This window comes from Rhinoraja longicauda, chromosome 7, assembly GCF_053455715.1.
Source record: "Rhinoraja longicauda isolate Sanriku21f chromosome 7, sRhiLon1.1, whole genome shotgun sequence".
NCBI classification, from domain to species: domain Eukaryota; kingdom Metazoa; phylum Chordata; class Chondrichthyes; order Rajiformes; family Arhynchobatidae; genus Rhinoraja; species Rhinoraja longicauda.
The window spans coordinates 67402022-67410086 of record NC_135959.1 but is presented as its reverse complement, the minus strand read 5'-3'; positions in this window follow the sequence as shown (position 1 = coordinate 67410086).

Below are 8065 nucleotides of genomic sequence, written 5' to 3'. Positions count from 1 at the left end.
CTCCACTCGACTGGTTAAGGAGTATGATTATAACTGTTTTAACCTTATATTTCCACTCATTTGCTGCGCTGCACCATTGCTATGTATGGAGATATTCTTGGAGACTGCTGCTCCCATTGGCTTTCAGTGATTGCATCTTCGTGCTATAGCAGTAATCCTTCCAGCAGCACAGAGAGCAGGTCTGAATAGGGTGGGTTCAGTGCAATCCTGAGCCTGTTTGGCCTTGGTCTTGGGCAGAATCCTGTCACTAGTGTCTGGCAAAAGAATATGTTATCCAATTTTAGACTGTGTTCATCTCCCCACCACCTCGCATTTAAATCTCCTTGAGATAAAGGTCAAAGCTTGTCACTGTTTTGTACCCAGTGCTTCGTGATTCATGTGCACGGCTACCTGAAGCTCCTTGCTCCTCTTCCCTCACTGGTAAGAAATATTCAGAATACAGAGTTGGCAGATCTCACTTTTGCTAACTGATCTCTTTCCCTTAGTCTAAATATGTCACGGCTGCTATGTACTTCATTACAATGCCCAATTCACCATTGTTTGCACACTTAGATGTCCATCCCTATAATTCCTCATCTAAATCAGTAATAAATGTGGTGAAAGCTGAGCTATGTGCAAAGATCCCCAATAAACTGGCTGGAAAGCACTGCCAGGATTGGGCAGCAGATGTTTAAAAGGCTCCTAGATATGCACATTGATATGCAGGGAATGGATGGATATGGATCACAAGCAGGCTGAAGACATTAGTTCAACTTGGCATCATGATACGATGTGGAGAATGTGGGCCGAATGGCTTGTTCCTGTGCTGTACTATTCTGCGTTTTATGTTCTATGTAACATGTGAAAGAGTTAAATAAAATTTTGTGAAATTATCTCTAACATGGCACGGTGGCGCAGCGGTAGAGTTGCTGCCTTACAGTGCTTGCAGCGCCAGAGACTCGGGTTTGATCCCGACTATGAGTGCTATTTGTACGGAGTTTGTACGTTCTCCACGTGGCCGCGTGGTTTTCTCCGAGATCTTCGGTTTCCTCCCACACTCCAAAGACTTACAGGTACGTAGGTTAATTGGATTGGTGTATTTGTAAATTGTCCCTAGGGTGTGTAGGAGTGTTAATGTGCGGGGGTCGCTGGTCGGTGCGGACTCGTTGGGCCGAAGTGCCTGTTTCCACGCTGTATCTCTAAACTAAACTATAAACTTAACATCTACCCTTCAGCCAAACTAAAATAGATTAATTGGTTATTCTTCTTCAGGTTATTGTGGGAAGTTATGCTCACGTCAGCGGTCATGTTTCCAACATCGGAGAAGTGATTACATTTTAAAAGTATGTGGTTGACTGTCAATTACTATGAGATGCTGAGGGAAAATAAAAGGCAAAATATAAATGCAAGATTCTCTTCATACACATTCTTAAAATAAAGAGAACTGTAAAGAATTATCCTCTTCTGTTTAAACATAACATTTGTATCGCATTTTCCAAATGTGAGAAAGGTATTTAACTATTTGGAGCCACCTGCTGGATTAATGTGAAGCCATTTCCGCCATTGTTTCAGCTTCAGGTACTGTTATGCAACTTCTGGTTGCTAGGCAACTTGTTTGGAGATGCATGTAACTTTACTGCGAGACAGAAATTAAATAGTAAAGACTGGATACTGGAAGTCTAAAATAAAAATAGAAAATGTTGAAAATGCCATGATTAACAAACCAAGGAAGAAATCTGCCAGCATTTTAACTTATGAGATTCAAAGAAATTTTCACTAATCTCACTAGCAACATTCAAAGGACACAAGAATTTACATCCCCTGCCACCGTAACCAGTGAGGCACAATCCTTACAGTCTAATGGGTTACATGTGACTTATGATCTGCAACCTACAAATGAATTTTCAGTGGTCTTCCCTTCCAGCTGTGCTCTGCATAGAACGGGTATCAGATATCTTTACTGGTGTCTATACAATATTCTCAGAAGTCCAGGCTTGGATTCTATTTCTGACGGACCTGACTGCAATCTGTAATCTCTTTGACATTGTAATAGAGTTATGATGTTTTCCATTTATTCCACGTCAATGCTGCCAAAGCCACATTTATTGTGCAAAGAGGAAGAAATCGCACAAAATTGAAAGAGTAGCAAAGAGGATGATGCGTGAGGTAGAGTTGAAAATTTTAGTGATGATGTTCCCCTAATGTTGTTGCTATCGTCTTTTAGTTAGTGTAGTTTACTGTCACATGCACTAAGATACATTGAAAAGCTTTTTTGTTGCGTGCTCTTCAGTCAACGGACGGACAATACATGATTACAATTAAGCTGACCACAGTGTTGCCACTGAGAAGCACACAAGAACATGCTCGAAGCAACACCCATAAGTTTCTGTGGTGAATCCACAAATAGTATGTGCTGCAGAGGCAAACAGTGAACCAAACTGCAGGGATATCAACCAAGAGAATTGAGAGTCTGGAACAGTATTGTGGCTGCAACTGTGCACAGTTGTTGTCCTTTGGAAGGCTCTGTGATTCTTGTAATGATGAAAAGGCACTAAAAGATTAGAAGCAAATGACCATTGCAGAGTTCCTCGCTTTTTGCAGCTGTGGCATTTGCTATGGCATCCACAATTTGGCTTCTGGTTATTGAAGACGTCCAAAATGTTGAGATTGAAAGAGTGAATGAGAATGATGGGATCAATAAAGGTCACAGAGGAACGGTCGTTTTTGTTTCTGCTGGAAACAGTCCTCTAATCTTCCATGTCATCTGGATAGTAACGGAATAAGGGACATAGGGTTGAAGGAAAATGTTCTTGAGGTAGAAGATCAACTGCTACGTTATTGAATGGTGGAACAGGCCAAATGGACCAAACAGCTGACCCTGCCCCTATTTCCTATGTTTTCATGTACATGTGATCAACACTAAAATCATGTAGATATATATTGAATTGATTTGAATTGAATTGAATTGAATTGAATAAATTTTATTAGCCAAGTATGTACACATACAAGGCATTTGAGTTGGTGCTTTGCTCACAAGTAACAACATGACATCCAGTAAACAATTAAGAATAAAACATAATAATTTAAACATGTGAAGAATGAAATAAAATATCAGACCAAAAGGAGGCTACAGACTTTTGGTTGTTGAGTAGAGCTATTGCTCGTGGAATAAAAGCTGTTTTTATGTCTGGCTGTGGCTGCTTTGACAGTCTGGATTCACTTTCCAGAGGGAAGTGCTTCAAAGAGTTTGTGGCCAGGGTGAGAGGGGAAAGAGATGATCTTACCCGCTCGATTCCTGGCCCTTGCAGTGTACAGTTCGTCGATGGGGGGGGGGGGGGGAGAAGGTTGCAGCCAACAACCTTCTCAGCTGATCGAACGATAGGCTGCAGCCTCTGGATTTCATGCTTGGTGGCTGAGCCAACCAGACCATGATGGAGAAGGTGAGGACAGACTCTACGATGGCAGTATAAAACTGGACCATCATTGCCTGTGGCAGATTATGTTTTCTCAGCAGCCGCAGGAAGTACATCCTCTGTTGGGCCTTTTTGACTGTAGAGTCGATGGTGGCCCCCCATTTAAGGTCCCTGAAGATGATGGTTCCAAGGAACTTAAATGACTCCACAGATGTGACTGTGGTGTTGTTGATGGTGAGTGTGGGGGGGGGGGGGGGGGGGGGGGGGGGAGGGGGAGCTTTCCTAAAATCTATGTATATCCTATGTTCTTCAAATATCATGGAAAGAGAATGCAAAAATTATGTTTGTCATTATTAATGAAACCTGCAGCAAGGGAAAGATAATAAGGAAAAAAACATTGGTCCAGGAAGTACGAAATGGAGTTCAATCTGGCGAAGAGTGGAAGTGTGAGCTTGTGTGGGTAGAGGCAATGAAGGTTGGTAAATAAATGATAGGGTGCAGATGCTTACAGTGGCACAGGTTGACCTTGGAATTCACAGGCAGAGATATGTACAGAGCAGATAGATAAGTTAGTCTCAAAGATATGAGGGAAACCTTCCTTTATCAGTTCAGGCAGAGAATATCAGACTCCAGGAGTTGCACTGGAATTGTATAAATCAAAAGTTCGATCACAGATAAGTGTTGTGTGCAATTCTGGTCACCACAATCAAGAGGGTGAGACAGCATTTGAGAGGATATTGTGGTAGATTGACCAGGCTGCATTGTTTCTTTCAGAAGCATAAAGGCTGAAGAGAGAATTAATAGGTGTGTAATATCGTACAGGGGATAAATAGAATTAAGAAAACGCACTAGACTCTTTAGCAGAGATAAGAATAATTAGAGGAGATAGATTTCAACTCCACGGCAGTAAAATTGGAGGGAAGTTGAGAAAAAAAAATCAGGGACAAGTGGCATTCAGTGATGCACCTCTTAAGGCAGAAACACTTAGTAAAAAAATTCTGATGGATCATTGTTAAGCCTCAAGCCTTAAGGCTAAAGACCAAGAGCTGGAATGGGAAGGTGGATCAAATGCCTGTCAGCATGAATATAATGGAATGAGTGGCCTCCTTCCATGCTGTGGATTCTCTAATCAGATTGAAGGACATTTCCTCATTTCAGGTGCTGGTACATTGTTCGGTTATTACTTTAGTGCCCCATTAGCTTTATCTTTTGGTAATTGAACTCAGATGAAGTCAGCTGATAAATCCTCATCAAGCAACGTGAGGAACGCCGTGTTGATTACACCATGCAGATGAAGAGATATGACAGATAACACCTTAAGACAAGTAACATTTCTCTAGCAACATTTTAAGATGTGAAAATACATTTCTAAAAAATAAAAATTTCACTGGACTAAATTAGGATTGTTTTTAATAAATCTCTAGTGGGATGGAAAAAAGGTTTCATTCTTTATCATAAAAAACTTCGTGTCGAATCATTTCATTTAATTTGAGACAAAGAGTTTGTCTGAGATCAATGTTTCCATCAGATTGTATTTTGTCCTATATTTTGAGAATGCAGAGACAATATACTTGACAAAACTTAAAACTGATAGACAATAGACAATAGGTGCAGGAGTAGGCCATTCGGTCATGTGATCATGGCTGATCATCCACAATCAGTACCCCGTTCCTGCCTTCTCCCCATATCCCTGGACTCCGCTATCTTTAAGAACTCTATCTAACTCTCTCTTAAAAGCATCCAGAGAATTGGCCTCCACTGCCTTCTGCGGCAGAGAATTCCACAGATTCACAACTCTCTGGTTGAAAAAGTTCTTCCTCATCTCCGTTCTAAATGGCCTACCCCTTATTCTTAAACTGTGGCCCCTGGTTATGGACTCCCCCAACATCGAGAACATGATATTGTTACCTGCTTTGTGTTATGTACCTGTGTGTACTTGAGGTGTGTAGGACTGGAGAACAGTGGACTGATGGGCAGCAGAAGGAAACAGGGTGGAGCGGACTGGGTGTACCAATGTTCAGAAGAATGGGATGAGTCAGAATGGAGTGGTGTGGATTGGGGTAGGGCAGAGTATCATGGTGTGAGGCAGTGAATCTGAGTCGTGCAGTGTGACATGGACTTAAATGGTTGGCATGGGGATAGCTGTAGTGAGATGGGCGGAGAGGAGGGACCAGAGTGGGTTGGTGTAGCATGGAATGGAACAGTATGAACTGGAGTGTGGTGGTGTGGGGCAGATTGGAGAGGAGAGGAGCAGAGTGGAGTGGGATGAAAAGAAGTAGAAGAATGGAGCAGAATGAACTGAAGTGGTGGCTTGCAGGAGACTAAAAACTCAGTGTGTCGTGGAGTGGAGAGAAGTGGGAGTGTCGTGGGAAGGAGTGGAGTGGAATGCAGTGTTGCAGTAGTGCAGAGGTGCAATCTGGTGCATGGTCTTGGAATTAAGCCACTCGGACGTGTGGAGGGAAACAGCTTATGGTAGAGAGGGCAGGCTGGAGAGGAAGAGAGCAGAGTGGAGTTTGACAGTGCAAAGGGGTCGAAGCAGAGCAGGGCGACAGAACAAAATAGGTGGGGTGCGGTGGGCAGAGTGATGGTGGGAGAAGGGTGGGATGGATTAAGGTTTGAAGAGAGGAGGAGAGTGGATGGAGGGCAGGAAAGAGGGAAACGGAGCAACTGGAACGGAATGGGGCAGTGGTGAGGGGCAGAGTGAAATAGTGAGGGGGAGTAGAGGGGAGAGAAGGAGAAGGGAGTGACATTGGATGAAGTGGAGTGGGGTGAAGTGGACTGGAGTAGAGTGGACAGGGATAGGTGGAGAAGGAAGTGAGAGAGGCAGAGTTCAGTTAGGTGAATGGAGTGGTGGGATTGGTATTTGTATATAATTATCGTGTGTACCAACATAGAGTGAAAAATGTTATGTCCTATCCATACTAAATGCCACATTATATTGAATACTATAAGGACTAAAGATGCTGGAATCTAGAACAAAAAGGCAAGGTTTTGGTAGGCAAATGGCAAATGAAATTTAAGGCAGAACGTTATGAAATTATGCATTTTGGTTGGAAGGAGATGACGAGAGAATATATACATGCAGGGTATGATTCTTAAGGGGGTGCAAGAACAGAAAGGCTTGTAGTTACATGTGCATAAATCTTTGAAATTAGCAGAGAAGTTTGAGCAAATGGATGCAAAGCATTTGCTGTGGCACAAAGGAGGTTATGATGATCCTTTACAAAACATTGATTTGGTCTACATGTACTACATTTGTGAGGACTTTGGAGAGGGGCAGAAAAGATTAGAATAGTTACAGGGATAAAGAAAGATCACAGGGTGGATTGGACCTGCTGGAACTGTTCTCCTTAAAGCAATGACAAAACAAAGCTGCAGAGGTACTGTTCAGAATAATGAAGGGTCTAAACAGAGAGAGATTATTTCCTTTTGGTGGAGGTGTTGAAAACCAGAGGAAATACAGATCTTAGGCAAATAGCAGAAAACGGAGGGATATGGATCATGTGCAGACAGAGGAAATTAGTTTTATGGCATCATGTTCAACTTGGACTTTGTGAGATGGGAAGCCTGTTCCTGTACTGTACTGTTCTAAGTTCTACGTGTAAAGGTAAGATGGATGATTTGAGGATGATTTTTTAGGCAGATAATATCCAACGCCTTACATGCATTGTCTGACAGGATGGGGAAGCTAATTCACTTGTGGATTTAAAAAACAAAGAGAATCAGTACCTGAAAAGAATTACAAGGCTACAGAAAAAGAATGGAGACTGGGTCCAGCATCATCGGCGGTCACTCGAAGCGAGCATGACTGTCCTCTTAATGGAGGACGCCTGCGCGTGACTTTGTTTAACGTGGGGAGACTGGTGCACAGACAGCCACACAAGGTCCTTGACAGATCTGGGTCAGGGTCCAGCGGCATGGAGTTCAAGACGACCGGGGACCCTTTTCTGCTGCAGCCTTCATCCGCCTTCCCAGCTGTTGTGATGCTCCACTAAAGTCAGACATCACCCTCCACCTGTTCCACCGTTGAGGTCTTGGTTCGATTGCTCTTTGTCAGGGACCTCCCCCTCGACCCTACTGCCATGGGTGACTCTACCACGAGCGTAGCTCCAGACAACATCGCTCTTAGGATCTCAGGACAACACAAGATTCTCCACCACGACAAGGTGACAATCCACGGAGAAGAGTGGGTCCAGCAGCAATTGAAGAACCAGCTGCCTGCCTTCTATTCTATTGCCATTCTAATGCTAGAGGAACTTAATCAATGATTTTAAGAAATCACTTTTGTTCCGAGAAGTGAAAAGCTTCTGGTGCAGGCTTATTTAGTCAGCATCAGGCTCAGAATCAATACTTCACTCAATTGAACCATTGTTTAGATGGAGTCACAAGGAACTGCAGATGCTGGAAACTTGAGGAAACTATAAAGTGCTGGGGTAACCCTATCGATCAAGCAGTGTTTATAGATGGAATGGTCAGGCAACGGTTTGGGTTCGGACCTGAAATTAGCTTATCCATTCCCTCCAGAGATAATAATAATAATAATAATAATACATTTATTTTATATAGCGCTTTTCAAGATACTCAAAGACGCTTTACAAAGCGAACAAGACATAAAAACAAACAAACAAACAAAAGATTTGTCCTGACAGAGAAGCGGCGAACAAACAGCGCCA